The sequence below is a fragment of the Tupaia chinensis genome, unplaced genomic scaffold (genome assembly GCF_000334495.1).
Source record: "Tupaia chinensis unplaced genomic scaffold, TupChi_1.0 Scaffold146187_1, whole genome shotgun sequence".
NCBI classification, from domain to species: domain Eukaryota; kingdom Metazoa; phylum Chordata; class Mammalia; order Scandentia; family Tupaiidae; genus Tupaia; species Tupaia belangeri.
The window spans coordinates 455,043-477,222 of NW_006206042.1; the positions used below are offsets into that span (position 1 = coordinate 455,043).

The 22,180-nt window shown below is 41.6% G+C and overlaps 1 long non-coding RNA gene across 1 annotated transcript in view; it reads right to left on the reverse strand.

The window, feature by feature from the left end:
• Positions 1 to 18,567, reverse strand: part of LOC114006215 (uncharacterized) — a 24,039-nt gene extending 5,472 nt beyond the window's left edge. Inside the window, exon 1 of the long non-coding RNA XR_003547970.1 lies at positions 18,371 to 18,567. This is a non-coding gene — a long non-coding RNA (uncharacterized LOC114006215). The remainder of the gene's footprint in view (positions 1 to 18,370) is intronic.
• Between the last annotated feature and the right edge of the window lie 3,613 nt (positions 18,568 to 22,180).

A 22,180-nucleotide genomic window follows, 5' to 3' on the forward strand; every position in this document is an offset into this window, starting at 1 on the left:
CTGAGAGAATGCAGCCTCACATTCTGCTTGGCACATACAGCTGTATTGGGCCTGGTAGTGGGTCCAGGATACACACAAATGACACCTGGACCCACAGATGGGAACATTGTGTGAGCTCATCCATGTGCCAGGCTCTGTTCTGAGCTCTTTGCCCAAGTGTGCTCCTTTAAGAAAATAAGTTTTCTTTTCTTTCTTCTTATTCTTTTTTTTTTTTAAGTTTGCTGTAGGGCATATTTGCTCACTGGAGAGAGATAGAGAGAGAGAGAGAGAAATATAAAGAGAGAGGGAAAGTGTGAAATCAGCCCCTGGAGGGATGGCTACACCATAATCCCTTCTCTTCCATTTTCCTCTTGGGATTTTGGGGATGCACACACATGCATCCAGTGTTTTTCAAGCCTCCAGGTCCAGGACTCGAACTGTGCAGTCAACCATGTGAGATTCAGTTGCCCTAACCTCCGTGTCACCTGCTGTCCTAGTCCTTTCAAACTTCTTTATTGGGGATTTGGACTCTAAATGGCTTTCTTGGCCATGCTGTTTACAACTGTTGATGAGACCAAAGCAGCCTTAGAAAGATTTCACCTTCCATCCTCATACCTTGTCCAGAAATCGACAGATCATCTTTTTCCATAGTGCTCTTGCAGTATGTTCAAGTGCATTTGATGGCAATACAACTGAACCCATGTAGGAGGAGTGTGCTGTCCTCCCTCTCCCACTTTCCTGCACTCCTCCTTCCCCATCTGCCTGGTGGGGAAGAGGACAGATTTAGCTCAGAGCCACCTGTGCCAGCTGGCAAATGCTAACCCCAGGCCCTTATTCTCTTTCACCAGCTGCTCTGCTCATCCCCTTTCTCTAGTTGGGCAAGCAGGAGCTCAATCCCTTTGCTCGGTACCCTCCCCCAAGCTCAGCCTTCCTCTCTCCTCCACCATCCTCTCCCCTTGCCAATTTCTGTCACCTCATCTTTTGTTCTCATCCTCTTCCCATCTCTTGTTTTTCCATTTCTCTTTTCTTTCTCATCCTGCTGATACATTTCTTTCATCTCTGCTGCTTTTACCCATGCTGTTCTGTCTAGGACCTTCTGCCTGCCGGTGAGGGTATACACAGCCCTTGAGAAGCAGTGTCTTGGTTTGTCTCCCCTCCCTTTGTGAAATAAGAGATATAACTCCTCCAAAAGTGCCTCCCAGCTCAACGACCTTTATGCCCTGGAACCCAACTTGGACAGTGGCTCCCTAAGGAGCAGACGACACAGTAAACACCAATTGTTTCTCTCAACAGATACTTGTAATAAGAGTTCCAAGGGGACTTTTGTAATTCCTCATATTTAAAACTAGAACAAAGACTTTACCTTCTAAAGAGAGTTACAAATTAATGAGGACAGCATGACCTCTCGGGCTTAGTCAGGGGTGATGAGCTCACCTTGCTGCCCCAACACTCCTCACCTAGTCTGTATGGAGGACCAGGAAGAGAATCATCCAAATTAAAACTGTCACAGTTTGGAGAGACCTGTGTCTTCTCTCTCCTCCCCAGAGATGAGGTCCTCCTCCCACAATGTCAAATGAAAGGACCCTCCGGGAGCACCCCTTTCCTGGTTGGACAGTGAGTCTCTTTTGGTTTTCTCTAACACAGCATCAGAGCAAGATGAGAAGCAGTCTCCACCCCATCCTTCGGCATAGCTAGGATAGGGGAGTTTCCACAGTGGACACTGCAAATGGCCACAGGCTTCCACTGTCTTGTCCCCCTGATGGCATAGCTAGGATGGGGGAGTTTCCACAGTGGGCCCTGCAAAGGCCACAGGCTTCCACTGTCTTGTCCCCCTGACCATCAGGTAGGTCAGTCTCAGCAGCAAGAGGCTGCATGGTATCAGAGAGAGCTGAGGGGGAGGAAAAGGTCAAGCCAGAGAAAATCTCCTACATGGGTCTACTCTTCAGTGCAGAGCGCCTGCCCCCACCAACCTCACAGAAGTTCTTAAAGCAGTGGTCCTGTGCTCCAGAGACAAGCCAGCACTCAGACATGTGCTACGGAAGATACCCGCAGGGACCAGTATTAGCCAGAGACACGCAGACAACCAACAGCTGGATAACTAAGAAAGACTCTGTCTTCTCATCCCTGCCATGTATCAGATGAGAAGCTAGAACCAGAATAGGTCAAAGTGGAGGGGAAAGATCAGACCACACCCTCTTCCCCATTACAGAATTTTTTTAGAGCATGAGACAAGCTTGGGCTGAAGTGACAGGAAGAGGTAAAAAAAGGGAGTTTTACATTGAACTGTACTGTCAAGTTACTGGAAGTGATAAAAATGAAACAGAGGGATTTGCCCAAGACATCCTTAAGTGATAGAAGGCATATTTGACCTAGTCCTCATGTGAAGGGAAATAAAAATCTCTTTGATGTCAGCTCCCAACCAACCAAGTTCAGACTGTTCAAAAAACTGGTTAGATGTGTTTATTGAGATGCTATTCTGAGTTTATCACCATTCAAGATGACACTGAGGAAGAGAGGCATTTATGCTTTCCTGCAGATTGCATTCTAGTCTGGAAGAGAGCTATAAGGGAAATTAGTAATTTAATTTTTAATTATGACTACCGCTGCCAGACAGAAGAACTACTGAGGGTTACAAGAATGTAAAGCCGGAGGATTGGATTTAGTTTAGAGGGTAAGAGAGAGTTTCCCTTTGTGGTCAGAGACTGAAAACTGACAGGCGTTAGACAGATCAGAGGAAGATGTGTGGAGGAGCCTTCAAGGAAGAGGAAGAAGAGTGACTTTGGGGTGCTCTGGAAGGGGAAAAATCCTTTATCCACAACATAGATAAAGTGTCTAAATAAAGCTGTCACCTCTAGGAATGAGGTGACAGCTTTATTTAAACACTTTTTTTTAAAAAATCTACATTGTGGGTAAGATTTCTTTTCTAGATGGCAAATGAAGAGCCATCTTTTCTGGGGGAGAGATTTTTTGCTATAAGGCTTGTGCACTCTCCAGAGTGACAGAAAGTGAGAAGTCACTGCTCCACACACACACACCCCCAGGAGAGATGGCCATGCCACAGTCTATCCTCCTCCATTTTCCCTCCTCATGGGATTTTGGGCACACATGCACATGCTCCCAGCATGAGTTTTAAGCTGAGATTCAAACGGGGTCAGCTACATGGAGTCCAGCAATGCAACCATTATGCCATCTTCTGGTCCCATGAAGAGCCATCTTGGATGGTGGTTCTTTAAAAGTAAACCAGTTCTTGGGGCCAGCAGGTGGCATAGTGGTTAAGCTGCTGGACTCCCACATGGTCAACTGTAGTTTGAGTCTCAGACTTAGTGGCTTAAAACTCATGCCAGAAACTTGTGTGCATGCCCAACATTCCAGAAAAAGAATGGAGAAGAAGGGATTGTGGTGCGTACATACCCCTTGGCAAGTCATTGCTCACTTTCCCTCTCACTGTCTCTGTCTCTCCCCACAACCCCCACCAACAATCACACATGCTCCAAGGCAAAATCTTCTAAATAAATAAATAAATAAATAAAAATCCTGAGAAGAGACTGGAAGAGAAGGGATTGCAGCCATTTCTCCCTTTCTGTCTCTCTGGCGAGGGCATGTGCCCCATAGCAAAATTCTCTCTCTCAAAAAAAAAGTAAACTAGTTCTCATTGTATTGAATGTTCCTTGGCATAGTAATTCTGGCATTATAATTTCTCAAGAGTCTAAGTCACTTAATGATAAAACTCTCTTTTCCTAAAAGGATAAAGACCTGCTTATTTCTTTGGAAAACTAATAAGACAATCAGCTACAAAATTTCATTAGTAGGGACTCAATAAAATGATTGGACCCATTTTAGCCTTAATTCCTTTACCTGGGATTTACTTTTCCCTACTCCAAAATTAGCCTTGACTGAGCAAAGGAGAATTTCATTAGCATTTGACCAAAGCAGAGGCATTTGCAATTGGGAAAGAGAAAGTATCCAAAGACAGAAACTGCCTCTTGTGTTGGCTGGTTGTATGCAAGATACCCAAACAAAAAAAGGTAAGGAAGAATTTTGGAGGAAAGATTTTGGATTAGCTTGAAAAATCAAGAGAAAAGCTAAGTATTGGCATCTAGATAGCAAGATTTTTTTTTCTTTTTTTTTTGGAAAGTTTTTCGCTATAGGGCACGTGTGTTCGCCAGACAGACAGAGAGAGACATAGAGACAGAAAGCGAGAAATCACCCCCCGGGGAGATGGTCACGCCGCAATCCCTTCTCCTCCATTCTCCTCTCGGGATCTTGGGCACACACACACACGTGCCCGGCGTGAGTTTTAAGCCACAGGGTCCGGGACGCAAACCGCGGTCGACTACATGGGAGTCCAGTGACATAGCCATTACGCTAACTACTGGTTCCCCCTAGATAGCAAGATTTAATGAGTAATTTTTTAGAATTCTACATGAGGATGAATCATCCATGTTTTCCAGACTTGCGACAATTTTCTATGCAAATTCCTATAACCTCTGTGCTTCCTGAGATTCTTGTCCTTTTTTTTTTAGTTTATTTGTGTGTGTGTGGGAGAGAGAGAGAGAGAGGCATCCCCCAGTGGGGTCTTAAACACTGGGTAACCCATCAGCAGTCTCAGTTGCTCTCGGTTTTCACGGGGAAAAACCCAGATGCAAACCTAGGACCTTTCCCATGTGAGTCTGGGTGTGTTACCACCTGGCCCAAAAGCTCCCAGTTCTTTTGAGGTTTAGTGGCTAATTCAGTAAAGAACTTTAAACATATCTATGGCTGGATAGTGTGTCGTTTTTCTTTTCTTTCTTCTTTTTTATTTTAGTTTATTTTTTGCTAGAGGGTATGTATGGTTGTCAGAGAGAGAGACAGAGAGGAGAGGAGAAAGCGCCTCCCATAACAAATGGTCACATCACAATTCCATTCCTCCATCTCTCCCTCCCTTTGGGACTTTGGTCACACATGCACATACACCTGGTGTGTTTTGTAGGCATCTGGTCTGAGACTCAAAACACAAGTTTGGCCACATGATATACAGCTGCCCCAAGCACCAGGCCATAGAGTCAGCTGGGTATGCTTTTCTGAGAAAAAGCTGGAAAGAGATATGTCACTCTTAAAGGGCCAGGAATCTCTCTCCAATCTCTTGTGAGGGCTATGGAGAGGTGAGGCTGGAGGAGAATCAGCCTCATCTTCCTGGAAATCTCCAGGTAGAGTTAAAGATAGTCATTGATAACATCAGCTAGATCCATAGGTCAACAATTTCAGAGACTTGCTACCTTCCACCTCCTCCTGCCTTGCAGCAGCACCAAAAATACAAAACTGAATTCCCTCACCCAGGAAAAGAAAGAACTGACACTCTTGGGTCTTTGACTGGGAAGAGCAGTCTGTCTGGGAATGTCAGGTACAGCATGGCATGAGATGAGGCTGATGGGCAGCATGGTATAATATGGAATTTCATCCTTAGATCCTTGTTAAGCCATTACAGGAGTCATTGCAGGGTTTAGCAGAGAAAGTGTATGGCCAAAGAAGTGCAGGGCCAGACTTGTGTTTGAAAATCAATTGACTGATATATGGAAACCTTCATGGATGTTACAGGTTATAACCACATTGTATGTCAATTTAAGAGAAATATGATTTGGGCCAGAGTTGAGGATGATCATTGGGAACATAATATCAAAGTTAGCTTGAATATTGTACACTGAGGTCTTACAGATTTCAGAATAATTTTAAAGGCAAAAGTTAGAAATGGAAGGGGGAGTACATAATTGTTTATTAAAGCCTTACATTTATTTAAAAACTGTAGCAAGGAGTCTTGTACAGCAGAGATTGGAAACAAGTATGCTCTTACTTCAATACATGAAGAAGAATTGTGAACGATTTATGACAAACATTTCATCACTCTCCTAGATAAGTACTTTGCTAACCTGATAAAGAGAATTTCACCCACCCGCCCCCAAAAAAAAGCAGATTTAAAAAGAAAATGGCAGAGTAGTGACTTCTAAAAATTCTTACTTCCATAAAAACAACAAGAAAACTGAAAAAAATTTCAGAATCAACTTTTCAGTACTCTGGAAATCAAAGTTTACAGTAACTTGGGATGTGTCCTTCAAGAAAAATGACTACACCACTGTAGAAACAGACAGCTTTGTGATATTTTAACTTGCTCAATCATCCCACCCTCCCTAGACCTGCGCTAGCCTTTAAAACCAATAGCTTATAATTATGGTGAAAACCAGAAGCCGAGCAGAGGGAGCAGAGGAAGTTGGAACTCCATCAAAGCTTCAGTCCCAGATAATGTCTTATTTTACGCATCTAGTTCCTTTAAAGACCCACTTATAAGACTGTCTTTACTGGACAGTGATCACTGAGTGATCATGCAGTGCAAGAGCTTTTTTTTTTCCCAGCAGAGTTCATCAAAAACAGAGACAATTGATAAAATTTGTGACTATCTGGGATGGTGGCTAACAGTTATGTCCAACAATAGACTAACTAAAAAGACCAAAAGAAAAAAGCTGGGGAAATGAGACGTCCATAATGGCTTTGGAAAGCTCTGGTGCATTCCCGGGAATCGAAAAGACCACGTGCATGTGTACAGCTGCGTGCATACCTATGGCTGTGGGCACACACATGAAAATATTGAGAGACCCAAGTTCTCAACTCTGAATGACTTTTTTTTTTTAATTTTTTTTAGAGGTTTTTGCTATAGGGCACATGTGCTCGCCAGACAGAGAGAGACAGAGAGACAGAAAGCAAGAAATCACCCCCCCGCCCTGCCGCCAGGGCGGATGGCCATGCCGCAATCCCTTCTCCTCCATTCTCCTCTTGGGATTGGGCATGCACGCACATGAGCCCGGCATGAGTTTTTTTAAGTCACCAGGTCCAGGACACGAACTGTGGTCGACTACATGGGAGTCCAGCAACATAGCCATTACGCTAACTGCTGGTCCCCTGTAGACGACTTTTAAGCTCTGCAAAAGCTGGAAACTAAGAAGAGGGCTGAGTTTTCAACAGCCTAAATGAGTGTTAATGATATGCCCCAACACACACAGAGCCTTTTGGCAAAGACTGGGAAACTTGTTGTTTCCAGGTATTTAATGAAATCTCTGTTTAATCATAAGCTGACTACTAAACTGACAAGCAGAGACTTCAGTGTCCACACATGAGAAAGAGTACAGACTTTACAGATTTAGTCCAGAAAAGTTCACAAAACTAATAAACATCAGTACAAACAATACAGCTTATGAGTGGGTCTAATGTTCCGAGTTGCCATGCTATATTATTTAAAATGTTTAACTTTCAACCAAAAAAAAAATTGGCAAAGCATGCAAAGAAACAAAAAAGTAAAACCCAAACATATGAAAGAAAGCAATCAAAAGAAACTATCTCTAAGGAAGCATAAACATTGGGTTTACATAGACTTTAAATATGTTATGTTTTCATAAAGAAAAAAGTTGAGAAAAGTGAATAGAGTCTAAGAGACTTGCAGAACACCATCAAGTGTACCAGCATAAGCACAGTGAAAGCCTAAGAAGGAGACAAGAAAGAGAAAGGAGAAAAGGATATTTGCAGAATGACCAAAACTTGCCAAATTTGACAAAAGATATGAATCTACACATCCACAAAGTTCAATGAACTTCAGGAATAATAAACACAGAAAGCCATTTCAAGACATGTTATTCATGCTATTGAATAACAGAGAATTTTCAAAATAACAAGAAAGAAGTAACTTGTTACATAGAAGGAACCCCTGATAGTATTAACAACCAATTTTTCAGCAGAAACCACACAGGCCAGATGACAATGGGATGACATATTCAAAATGATGGAGGGGCAGGGAGGAATTTTACGCATCTAGTTCCTTTAAAGACCCACTTATAAGACTGTATTTACTGGACAGTGATCACTGAGTGATCATGCAGTGCAAGAGCTTTTTTTTTTCCCAGCAGAGGTCATCAAAAACAGAGACAATTGATAAAATTTGTGACTATCTGGGATGGTGGCTAACAGTTATGTCCAACAATAGACTAACTAAAAAGACCAAAAGAAAAAAGCTGGGGAAATGAGACGTCCATAATGGCTTTGGAAAGCTCTGGTGCATTCCCGGGAATCGAAAAGACCACGTGCATGTGTACAGCTGCGTGCATACCTATGGCTGTGGGCACACACATGAAAATATTGAGAGACCCAAGTTCTCAACTCTGAATGACTTTTTTTTTTTAATTTTTTTTAGAGGTTTTTGCTATAGGGCACATGTGCTCGCCAGACAGAGAGAGACAGAGAGACAGAAAGCAAGAAATCACCCCCCCGCCCCGCTGCCAGGGGTGATGGCCATGCCGCAATCCCTTCTCCTCCATTCTCCTCTTGGGATTGGGCATGCACGCACATGAGCCCGGCATGAGTTTTTTTAAGTCACCAGGTCCAGGACACGAACTGTGGTCGACTACATGGGAGTCCAGCAACATAGCCATTACGCTAACTGCTGGTCCCCTGTAGACGACTTTTAAGCTCTGCAAAAGCTGGAAACTAAGAAGAGGGCTGAGTTTTCAACAGCCTAAATGAGTGTTAATGATATGCCCCAACACACACAGAGCCTTTTGGCAAAGACTGGGAAACTTGTTGTTTCCAGGTATTTAATGAAATCTCTGTTTAATCATAAGCTGACTACTAAACTGACAAGCAGAGACTTCAGTGTCCACACATGAGAAAGAGTACAGACTTTACAGATTTAGTCCAGAAAAGTTCACAAAACTAATAAACATCAGTACAAACAATACAGCTTATGAGTGGGTCTAATGTTCCGAGTTGCCATGCTATATTATTTAAAATGTTTAACTTTCAACCAAAAAAAAAATTGGCAAAGCATGCAAAGAAACAAAAAAGTAAAACCCAAACATATGAAAGAAAGCAATCAAAAGAAACTATCTCTAAGGAAGCATAAACATTGGGTTTACATAGACTTTAAATATGTTATGTTTTCATAAAGAAAAAAGTTGAGAAAAGTGAATAGAGTCTAAGAGACTTGCAGAACACCATCAAGTGTACCAGCATAAGCACAGTGAAAGCCTAAGAAGGAGACAAGAAAGAGAAAGGAGAAAAGGATATTTGCAGAATGACCAAAACTTGCCAAATTTGACAAAAGATATGAATCTACACATCCACAAAGTTCAATGAACTTCAGGAATAATAAACACAGAAAGCCATTTCAAGACATGTTATTCATGCTATTGAATAACAGAGAATTTTCAAAATAACAAGAAAGAAGTAACTTGTTACATAGAAGGAACCCCTGATAGTATTAACAACCAATTTTTCAGCAGAAACCACACAGGCCAGATGACAATGGGATGACATATTCAAAATGATGGAGGGGCAGGGAGGAAGACCATCAACCCCAAATTTTATATCCAGAAAAACTGTCCTTCAAAAATGAAGGAAAAACTTGGATATTAGCAGGCAAGCACTTAACGAGAGAATTTATTACATGTACACCTGCCCAGCAAGAACTTCAAAGGGGAGTCCTTCAGGTTGAAATAAAAAGATACTAGAAAATAACTCAAATCCACATGAAGAAATACAGAGTACTGTTAAAGGGAACTACATAGATGAATGTAAAACACAGTATTAATGTATTTTCTGCATACAATCCTTTTTTCCTTTTATCTGATTTAAAAGATAACTATATAAATAATATTTTTTAGAATTATTTTATTTAACTTTATTTATTTACTTATTTTAATTTCACCAGAGAGGGGCAAGGTGAGAACAAGAGCAAGAGAGAGAGAGGGAAAGTGAGAAAGCAAGCTGCCAGGTCCAGGACTCGAACCATGCTTGACCATTTGGGAGTTCAGTCCTTTATCTACCTCACCACCTGCCGGCCTCTGTAAACAATAATTATTATATAAATCTGTCTTAATATAGCAGATGTATAAAGGTGAAATTTGTATGACAATAACAGCACAAAGAACAGGGGGAAAAGCTACATACGACAAAGTTTTTAATATTACTGAAACTAAGATAACTGTAGGGTAACCATAAAAAACATAACTTTAAAAAATACAGTAAAAGGTTGTTTAAATGGTACACTAGAAAATATTGACTTAACATAAAAGAGGGCTTTAATGGGTGAATAGGAGAACACAAAAAATAAAAAGCAAATAGAAAAATAACAGGCATAAATCCCATTTTACTAGAAATTACACTAAATATAGATGGATTGAGCATTCCAGATTGGTAAAATGGCTTAAAAAAACATTCTCCAGAGAATGGGACATCCGACTTCTGAGCAGGAACTCTAGTATTCCAAGCAACAAAAGAGAAAATTCAAAATGAGTGATGTTGAGGAAGGCAAGTTTTTGTTCAGAAGTGTGCCCGGTGCCACATCACGGAAAAGGGAGACAAGCACAAGACTGGCCAGACCTCCATGGTCTCTGTGGGCGGAAGGCAGCTCAGGCCCCTGGATGCTCTTCCACAGATGCCAACAAGAACAAAGGCATCACCTGGGGAGAGGGTACACTGATGGGGGATTTGGAGAGTCCCAAGAAGGACATCCCTGGGATGAGAATGATCTTCGCTGGCATTAAAAAGAAGTCAGAAAGAGCAGAGTTGACAGCTTACCTTTAAAAGGCTACTAATGATTAATAGGTGGCCACTGCTTTATTTATGACAAAACAGAAATGCCTCACCCTTTTTATGTGTACTATATATATATATATTATTATTTTAATTATTTTTTTTTCTTTTTTGGAGAGGTTTTTGCTATAGGGCGCATGTACTCGCCAGAAAGACAGAGACAGAGAGACAAAAAGAGAGAAATCACCCCCAGGGGGATGGTCACGCCGCAATCCCTTCTCCTCCATTCTCCTCTTGGGATCTTGGGCACGCTTTCTATGCAAATTCCTATAACCTCTGTGCTTCCTGAGATTCTTGTCCTTTTTTTTTTAGTTTATTTGTGTGTGTGTGGGAGAGAGAGAGAGAGAGGCATCCCCCAGTGGGGTCTTAAACACTGGGTAACCCATCAGCAGTCTCAGTTGCTCTCGGTTTTCACGGGGAAAAACCCAGATGCAAACCTAGGACCTTTCCCATGTGAGTCTGGGTGTGTTACCACCTGGCCCAAAAGCTCCCAGTTCTTTTGAGGTTTAGTGGCTAATTCAGTAAAGAACTTTAAACATATCTATGGCTGGATAGTGTGTCGTTTTTCTTTTCTTTCTTCTTTTTTATTTTAGTTTATTTTTTGCTAGAGGGTATGTATGGTTGTCAGAGAGAGAGACAGAGAGGAGAGGAGAAAGCGCCTCCCATAACAAATGGTCACATCACAATTCCATTCCTCCATCTCTCCCTCCCTTTGGGACTTTGGTCACACATGCACATACACCTGGTGTGTTTTGTAGGCATCTGGTCTGAGACTCAAAACACAAGTTTGGCCACATGATATACAGCTGCCCCAAGCACCAGGCCATAGAGTCAGCTGGGTATGCTTTTCTAAGAAAAAGCTGGAAAGACAGGTGTCACTCTTAAAGGGCCAGGAATCTCTCTCCAATCTCTTGTGAGGGCTATGGAGAGGTGAGGCTGGAGGAGAATCAGCCTCATCTTCCTGGAAATCTCCAGGTAGAGTTAAAGATAGTCATTGATAACATCAGCTAGATCCATAGGTCAACAATTTCAGAGACTTGCTACCTTCCACCTCCTCCTGCCTTGCAGCAGCACCAAAAATACAAAACTGAATTCCCTCACCCAGGAAAAGAAAGAACTGACACTCTTGGGTCTTTGACTGGGAAGAGCAGTCTGTCTGGGAATGTCAGGTACAGCATGGCATGAGATGAGGCTGATGGGCAGCATGGTATAATATGGAATTTCATCCTTAGATCCTTGTTAAGCCATTACAGGAGTCATTGCAGGGTTTAGCAGAGAAAGTGTATGGCCAAAGAAGTGCAGGGCCAGACTTGTGTTTGAAAATCAATTGACTGATATATGGAAACCTTCATGGATGTTACAGGTTATAACCACATTGTATGTCAATTTAAGAGAAATATGATTTGGGCCAGAGTTGAGGATGATCATTGGGAACATAATATCAAAGTTAGCTTGAATATTGTACACTGAGGTCTTACAGATTTCAGAATAATTTTAAAGGCAAAAGTTAGAAATGGAAGGGGGAGTACATAATTGTTTATTAAAGCCTTACATTTATTTAAAAACTGTAGCAAGGAGTCTTGTACAGCAGAGATTGGAAACAAGTATGCTCTTACTTCAATACATGAAGAAGAATTGTGAACGATTTATGACAAACATTTCATCACTCTCCTAGATAAGTACTTTGCTAACCTGATAAAGAGAATTTCACCCACCCGCCCCCAAAAAAAAGCAGATTTAAAAAGAAAATGGCAGAGTAGTGACTTCTAAAAATTCTTACTTCCATAAAAACAACAAGAAAACTGAAAAAAATTTCAGAATCAACTTTTCAGTACTCTGGAAATCAAAGTTTACAGTAACTTGGGATGTGTCCTTCAAGAAAAATGACTACACCACTGTAGAAACAGACAGCTTTGTGATATTTTAACTTGCTCAATCATCCCACCCTCCCTAGACCTGCGCTAGCCTTTAAAACCAATAGCTTATAATTATGGTGAAAACCAGAAGCCGAGCAGAGGGAGCAGAGGAAGTTGGAACTCCATCAAAGCTTCAGTCCCAGATAATGTCTTATTTTACGCATCTAGTTCCTTTAAAGACCCACTTATAAGACTGTCTTTACTGGACAGTGATCACTGAGTGATCATGCAGTGCAAGAGCTTTTTTTTTTCCCAGCAGAGTTCATCAAAAACAGAGACAATTGATAAAATTTGTGACTATCTGGGATGGTGGCTAACAGTTATGTCCAACAATAGACTAACTAAAAAGACCAAAAGAAAAAAGCTGGGGAAATGAGACGTCCATAATGGCTTTGGAAAGCTCTGGTGCATTCCCGGGAATCGAAAAGACCACGTGCATGTGTACAGCTGCGTGCATACCTATGGCTGTGGGCACACACATGAAAATATTGAGAGACCCAAGTTCTCAACTCTGAATGACTTTTTTTTTTTAATTTTTTTTAGAGGTTTTTGCTATAGGGCACATGTGCTCGCCAGACAGAGAGAGACAGAGAGACAGAAAGCAAGAAATCACCCCCCCGCCCCGCTGCCAGGGGTGATGGCCATGCCGCAATCCCTTCTCCTCCATTCTCCTCTTGGGATTGGGCATGCACGCACATGAGCCCGGCATGAGTTTTTTTAAGTCACCAGGTCCAGGACACGAACTGTGGTCGACTACATGGGAGTCCAGCAACATAGCCATTACGCTAACTGCTGGTCCCCTGTAGACGACTTTTAAGCTCTGCAAAAGCTGGAAACTAAGAAGAGGGCTGAGTTTTCAACAGCCTAAATGAGTGTTAATGATATGCCCCAACACACACAGAGCCTTTTGGCAAAGACTGGGAAACTTGTTGTTTCCAGGTATTTAATGAAATCTCTGTTTAATCATAAGCTGACTACTAAACTGACAAGCAGAGACTTCAGTGTCCACACATGAGAAAGAGTACAGACTTTACAGATTTAGTCCAGAAAAGTTCACAAAACTAATAAACATCAGTACAAACAATACAGCTTATGAGTGGGTCTAATGTTCCGAGTTGCCATGCTATATTATTTAAAATGTTTAACTTTCAACCAAAAAAAAAATTGGCAAAGCATGCAAAGAAACAAAAAAGTAAAACCCAAACATATGAAAGAAAGCAATCAAAAGAAACTATCTCTAAGGAAGCATAAACATTGGGTTTACATAGACTTTAAATATGTTATGTTTTCATAAAGAAAAAAGTTGAGAAAAGTGAATAGAGTCTAAGAGACTTGCAGAACACCATCAAGTGTACCAGCATAAGCACAGTGAAAGCCTAAGAAGGAGACAAGAAAGAGAAAGGAGAAAAGGATATTTGCAGAATGACCAAAACTTGCCAAATTTGACAAAAGATATGAATCTACACATCCACAAAGTTCAATGAACTTCAGGAATAATAAACACAGAAAGCCATTTCAAGACATGTTATTCATGCTATTGAATAACAGAGAATTTTCAAAATAACAAGAAAGAAGTAACTTGTTACATAGAAGGAACCCCTGATAGTATTAACAACCAATTTTTCAGCAGAAACCACACAGGCCAGATGACAATGGGATGACATATTCAAAATGATGGAGGGGCAGGGAGGAAGACCATCAACCCCAAATTTTATATCCAGAAAAACTGTCCTTCAAAAATGAAGGAAAAACTTGGATATTAGCAGGCAAGCACTTAACGAGAGAATTTATTACATGTACACCTGCCCAGCAAGAACTTCAAAGGGGAGTCCTTCAGGTTGAAATAAAAAGATACTAGAAAATAACTCAAATCCACATGAAGAAATACAGAGTACTGTTAAAGGGAACTACATAGATGAATGTAAAACACAGTATTAATGTATTTTCTGCATACAATCCTTTTTTCCTTTTATCTGATTTAAAAGATAACTATATAAATAATATTTTTTAGAATTATTTTATTTAACTTTATTTATTTACTTATTTTAATTTCACCAGAGAGGGGCAAGGTGAGAACAAGAGCAAGAGAGAGAGAGGGAAAGTGAGAAAGCAAGCTGCCAGGTCCAGGACTCGAACCATGCTTGACCATTTGGGAGTTCAGTCCTTTATCTACCTCACCACCTGCCGGCCTCTGTAAACAATAATTATTATATAAATCTGTCTTAATATAGCAGATGTATAAAGGTGAAATTTGTATGACAATAACAGCACAAAGAACAGGGGGAAAAGCTACATACGACAAAGTTTTTAATATTACTGAAACTAAGATAACTGTAGGGTAACCATAAAAAACATAACTTTAAAAAATACAGTAAAAGGTTGTTTAAATGGTACACTAGAAAATATTGACTTAACATAAAAGAGGGCTTTAATGGGTGAATAGGAGAACACAAAAAATAAAAAGCAAATAGAAAAATAACAGGCATAAATCCCATTTTACTAGAAATTACACTAAATATAGATGGATTGAGCATTCCAGATTGGTAAAATGGCTTAAAAAAACATTCTCCAGAGAATGGGACATCCGACTTCTGAGCAGGAACTCTAGTATTCCAAGCAACAAAAGAGAAAATTCAAAATGAGTGATGTTGAGGAAGGCAAGTTTTTGTTCAGAAGTGTGCCCGGTGCCACATCACGGAAAAGGGAGACAAGCACAAGACTGGCCAGACCTCCATGGTCTCTGTGGGCGGAAGGCAGCTCAGGCCCCTGGATGCTCTTCCACAGATGCCAACAAGAACAAAGGCATCCCCTGGGGAGAGGGTACACTGATGGGGGATTTGGAGAGTCCCAAGAAGGACATCCCTGGGATGAGAATGATCTTCGCTGGCATTAAAAAGAAGTCAGAAAGAGCAGAGTTGACAGCTTACCTTTAAAAGGCTACTAATGAGTAATAGGTGGTCACTGCCTTATTTATAACAAAATAGAAATGTCTCACTTTTTCTAATGTGCACCATATTTCAACTGATCTCCTATACCAGACTTCAGATCATGAATGGCTGACAGAATATTTTTGTTGGACCGTCCTAATTTAAATAAGACTAGCTTGTGGTCTTACTAACTAATGAATATTGCTGGGTTTTTTCATTTTGGTAGTAAGTTCAGTAAGTACTATCACTGTTTGCCCTCTCTAAAGATATAATTGGTAATCTATTAGTGATATTCATCTTTCTACAAAGATAGTGAATGCCATGTCAAAACCTACTGGAGAGGGGCCGGCAGGTGGCATGGTAGTTAAGGGTGCTGAACCACATGGCCAACTGAGGTCTGAGTCCCAGACCTGGTGGTGGCTTTCTCTCTCTCTCTCTCTCTCTCTCTCTCCTTCTCTTTCCCCTCTTCTTCCTCTCCCCCCGTCAAAGTAAAATAAATAAATAAAATAAAGTTAAATAAAAGAATTCTTCAGGGAAAAAACCTACAGGATATTAGTTTTTTTATTTAGGCTTATATGTAGCTCGTTATATGAATATATAAATGCTGGAAAAACCAAGCAGACTCACCTGCATTTTAATTTGTGTTCATTAATCCATTAAAGGCAAGGGCTGAAGATAAGGTAGTGATGTCTACTTTATGTATTTGATCATAACTCTGCCAATCTAATTAGAATTCCCTCTATCCAGGACCAGCAGTTAGCGTAATGGCTATGTCGCTGGACTCCCATGTAGTCGACTGCGGTTCACGTCCCAGACCCGGCAGCTTAATCTCACACCAGGCACATGTGAGTGCATGCCCAAGATCCCGAGAGGAGAATGGAGGAGAAGGGATTGCAGCGTGGCCATCCCCCCTGGGGGGTGATTTCTCACTTTCTATCTCTCTGTCTCTCTCTGTCTGTCTGGCGTGCGCACGCACCCTATAGCGAAAACCTCTCCAAAAGAAAAAAGAATTCCCTCTATCCAAAACATCCCCTTTTACTTATTGAAAGACATTTTAGTGTGGTTTGTGTATGCTGTCATATAAAGAATGTATAACACTTTACATATTTTATAAATTATTTGTAGGATCAGACAGTTTCGAAAGTCAGTAGGAAAAGATTTAGTAGCAAGTTAATTAGCTTTTGCTTTTAACTGTAAAACCCTGCCTCCTACCCTTTCAAGCCCACTACTCTTTGTCCTTGTCATAGCCACATCAACCCAGAAAAGAGTGTGATTTTTGCCTTTATAAGCACCCTCACCTTGCACTTGGGGCTGCAGGGTTTTGAGAGACACGAGTCCCCCGGATGACGCGAGCTTAATCAATAAAACTCTAATAAATTTGGCTGTGTCTGGATGTCCTCTTACTTCTCGCTGAATAGACTATGACAGCTGTGTCCCTGTGTATTTCCATTCCGGCTCCCAAGCTCAGGAGCAGCTCCTCTCTCAGTCTTGCTATCTCTCACAGAGGGCAGGAACACACTGCAGAAGAAGCTTTTCATTTCTAATTAGTTAGTTAGGTTTTTTTTTTTTTTCAAGATTATTTATTTCTTCCATGAGAGAAAAATACAGAGAGAGAGAGAGAGAGAGAGAGAGAGAGAGAGAGACCACACTCTCACACAGGGTACACACCCTCTCCAACAGGGTCTTCACATTGCAATCCACCCCAGCCCCAGTCAGCCCAGATCACAGGCAAGCACATGCATGGTGTGCTCAGGCAGGCCCCAGCATGTGAAGCCAGGACCTTTCCCATGCGGGTCCACCTGGCACCAGAGGGATCTTTTTAAAGGGCGAGTTAGATGACACGTTTTTATGTTTAAAAACTTTAAGAATAGACTCTTTAGAGAGTGTAAAAGTAACTGCTGACCCTTACGCATCTTGGAGTCTGTGGATTTCTTCTGCATCATTTCTAGCCTGGCCCCTCCCTTGCACCAAATGTGGCAACCTTCCTGGACTACTTGCAGTTCCTGGAACTCACAGGGTGCCTTCACTCAAGCTTTTGCACTTCCAGGAATTTCCCCTCCTCCTCCTAGTTTGCCTAACAAACTGCTACTCATTTGTTTTTTGTAAACTCAGATCAATTGTTGCCTCTGTAAAGCCCAAGAATCATTTCCTGGGAGTGAGACTTTCTCCTCCCCTATCATCCCCTTTCCATCCACTTTGTGATAGGAATGATTATTACAGAGAAGACTTGGAAATCATCAGCAGGGGAACCCACAAAATCTGCATTTGCCCACGTTTTCTTTAATCTTGGAAGTCCAAGAGAGGGAAGTAGCTTGCCGAAAACTATCTGGCAAGTTACCAGCAGAGAGGAGGCTGAGTCTAAGACACTTCTCCTTTGCCGATGCCCAGTGGGCACTCCCTGAGGCTTGGTGTGCTGTCCATCTTATGTTTATGAGGGTCTTCTGGATTCTTTCAAACTCCAAACAATGAATGTTTCAAGACCTGCTAAGATGGTGAGAGTAGGCTCCATACACTGAGCTCTCCTTCCCCTCCTTCCACCCTGGGACTTGGTTCCTGGTCTAGCTGGTCCCTCATGAACATCTCTTGACCATTCCTTTATCTCATAGAATTGACTTGTGATCAGGGCCATTCTAGAGGAATGACCCTTCTCCCACTTCAACACCCACAGATCAGAAGTACTAAATTTAAAAAATAATAATTTTATTTAACTTTATTAATTTATTTACTTATTTTTTAATCTGACCAGAGGGGGACAGAGCAAGAGAGAGAAAGTGAGAAAATAAGCCACCAGGTCCTGGACTCGACCTGTAGTCAGCCACATAGGAGTCCAGTGCCCTTAACCACCACTAACCACCTGTCAGCACCCAGAGGCACTAATATACAAACTTTGTCACCTCTGCTAATCAACAACCTGATGATTGTCATCCTCAAACAACGTACCTGGAAATCAGATCCCAGCCTTGGAGACAGGAAGTCTGTGCTGACCTCGTAGGTGAGGCATGTACTCTTTGATCTACAGCATACATAACTTACACCTGTGCTCATGGCCCCATGGACCAGTCTCCACCTGGTCATCCACGGAACATTCCTGTACTTTGGAAGTAGATCCATGTCTTCCTCTGCTGGACCTCTATGTGTGTTCTTCGGAATTGGTAAACATAACAGGCAAGCCTTCTCAGATTTAGGGCTCCTCCCTTACAGACGGCAACATTGCAGGACTGGATGGCTCCTGAAGAGAGCATCATAATGAGCATATTCAGTCTCCAGACTTACACATAACTCTTAGAACCACAATGGAAGTTCTAGAAGGCCACAGGATACAAGGAGAAAAGCATGACCCTTGGAGGCAGAAAGCACTAGATTTGAATTCCAGACCCACCATTTATCAGCTTTAGACCCTCAGGGAAAGTAAACTTTCTAAGTCTACAAAATTGCCTCTTTTTTTAAAAAACAAAACAAAAACAAACAAAAAACAGATGTTCTTTTTAATTGGGATTAAACGAGATAACCTCAGTAAACTGCCTAGCATGAGGGCTGGCATACAGTAAGTGCTCAATAGTATTAGTTGTCTTACTTTGTCCCAGACTGCTCTCTTCTCTCTTTGAGGCTCAGCACTTTAATTTGACTGAATCAAACAAGATCTCTGGGGCCAGCAGATGACATAGTGGTTACTTCACTGGACTCCCACATGTACGATCATGGTGTGATTCCTGGACCTTATGGCTTAAAAATCACGCTGGGTACATATGTGTGCATGCCCAAGATTCTGGGAAGAGAATGAAAGAGAAGGGACTATGGCATGACCATCCTCTCCTGGATGGTGATTTTTCCCTTTCCCTTTCACTATCTGTCTTTCTCCAGCCAGTGCATGCACCCTAAGGTAAAAATACATTAAAAAAAAAAATCCCTTAGCCCAAATTTCTCCAAGAGTAAAATAATATGGAATTGATTACATGACTTTTGTGTCTCTTTCTATTCTTTCTGGTTTTATCAGTCTCTCCAATCAGGTCCATGGATTCAGCACAAAGGTTGCCCATGCCTGTGACTTGAACAACAAAAGTTTTGTTCTCAGAGGAAGCACAGGGGTTTGGAGGTACTTGGGGAAATGCAAATTTGGTGGCTAAATAGGACTTCCCTAAGTCTGATGACTTCCAAGATGCCTCTGAGATATAATTCCAGTGACGATGTGATGGGGAGAGGGGGGGCCAGCCCTATCTCAAAGAATAGCTACAATCAGTGTACTCATTCCAAAACACTATTAGTACTTACTGTATGTCAGGCACCATTGACTGGGGAAGTGTGAAGATAAATACAGCATGATGAAACTCAATCAGAAGACAGGTGCACTGACCTAGACCCAAGAGATCTGATTTCTGGTCATGGCTTTGAAAAAATTGGCCAAGTGGCAAGTCCATCAGAGGTGTTATCCTCTAAGCCTTAGCTTTCCCAGGGTGAGATAAGAGAGTTGAAGGGTGATTTGTAAGTTTTTTTTTTTTTCCTCTTCTAGATTATATCTTTCCTCTGAAATTCAGCTCTGTATATCCAGTGTCACCTGGAAATCTCCATCTAAATGAACAATAAACACTTCAACTGAACAAGCCAACAAACAGATTTTACACCTCTTATTCCCAGTTTTTCTCCAAAGTTATCTCTACTTCCTATATGTCCTTTCTCAGAGACTGGCCATTGCCATCTGTCAAGAATGGCTAAAGGCCATAGCATATAGGTCAGTCTCCACATTCCACATCCAGTCAGTCACCAACCCTGCCCAATCCACCTGGTCATAACTCTCTAGTTGAATCCTCTCCCACCTCATTGTTAGGCCAGAGGTCTGGGCAGCTTGGATGTGGGAGTTGGACGCTACGCTACAGTCTGCTGATGCAACCCGGATCTAGTCTGTCATCAGACCTGTGCTGCTCTCAGATCTAACTCGGATGTAGCATGTGCACTCTATTCTGCACATGCGCTCTATTCTGCACGTGGTGCTCTACTCTGCACATGTCACCAGACCTTCCAGGGCACAGTAGTCTGCTCTTCCCCTAAACCTTTACCATACATGGATTGTTTCTACCTCTAAGACATTCGCCCCACCCTCTATCCTTATAAAAACTGCTAAACCCCACCCTAACATGCAACTTCTCTGGTCCGTCTCCCTCCCTCTCTCTCCCTTTCTGTTGGACCAGTGAATCTCTCCTAGGAATGCTTCCAGTAAAGGCTCTACATTTCTATTTTCTCACGTGGTCAGCTCATTCCTTACAATCATCACTTCTTTCGTTGAGATCATCATTTCTTCTAATCAGCTTCCAACCTCTAGTTCTGTCTAAATCTCTCCCACACAATGGCCAAAGGAATCTTTATAAAGCGAAAGTTTGAACAAGTAACTCAACTGCTTAACACTTTTGGTGGCTTCCTTCAAGGGGTAAATGGCTTTCCATGAATGCGTTGAATTATTTGTATGCAAAAAGAATTTTTTTAAAAGTTTATATATTTCATGTGTGAGAGAGACAAAGAACCTGACACTGTGATCTACCTCAAGCCTCAATCAATCCCAGACCATGGGCATGTGCTCAGCATCCCCAGAGAGGACCCAAGACATGAACAGGCAACCGTTCCATGTTGGTCTGCCTTGCAGACACAGAGCATTGTGTTTTACCATTGTGCCGTTGTTTAGCCTCCCCAAAACAGGTTTTGATCTCATGGGAGGAGAGAAACTGCCTCCCTGAGATGGCTTAGGTCACTCGGTTGTGTATCCTTCCTAAAAATAAATGATATTAGGCAGTGAGGTGGTTAAGGTGCTGGGCTCCCACATAGCCCATTGTGGTTGAAGTCCCAGACCTGGCAGCTTGCTTTCTCACTTTCCCTCTCTTTCTCTCTCTCTTTCTCTTTCTCTCTGGGGAGTGGGTGTGTGCCCTATAGCAAATTTTAAAATAATAATAATAGATAAAATTAAATAAATATATCTTTTAAAAAATAATGAATGATAAACAGATCAAAACAACAATCAAATACTGTATTTTATATACATGTTTTTTTTAAACGCTCAAAAATATATGAGATATCCTGGGTCAGATTACCCCCCAAAGAGATGCAGAGATGGAGATTTGTGTGTGAGAAATTTATTGTGTGCTCATGAAACCAACAGACACCTGTGGGGAGTGAGGAAGTAGGACCAAGCTGAGGGAGAAGTTAGGCTGTGGATGCAGTTATAACTCAGGCCTCAGCAGACCTCATGAGAAGCTCTGGAGCTGGGATGGCCTTTCAGAGCTTTTCTGAATTTAGGTAAGGGAAGTAGACTTCTCATTCTTTTAAACAGTGAATTTTATTCTTTTATTTTTAAAAAGAATTATTTTACTTAAAACTGCAGTCGGCCATGTGGGAGTCCAGTACCCTTAACCACTACATCACCTACTGGCCCCTCAAACAGTAAATTTTAAAAGGAAGCATCAGAGTGGCAGGTAGCATGGTGTGTAAGGGCACTGAACTCCCACATGGCCAACTGTGGTTCGAACTCCAGACCTGGCCACTTGCTTTCTCACTCTCTCTCTCTCTCTCTCTCTCTCTCTCTCTCTCTCTGTCCCTCTCTGGTCAAATTAAAACTTAAATACATAAATATATAAAGTTAAATAAAATAATTTTTTTAAAAAAAGACTATTAAAAAAAAGGAAGCATCTATCACTGAATATGGTCTTCCTTTATCTGTTTGTTTGTTTTTGAGGGAGAGATTTTTGCTACAGAGACCATATACTCACC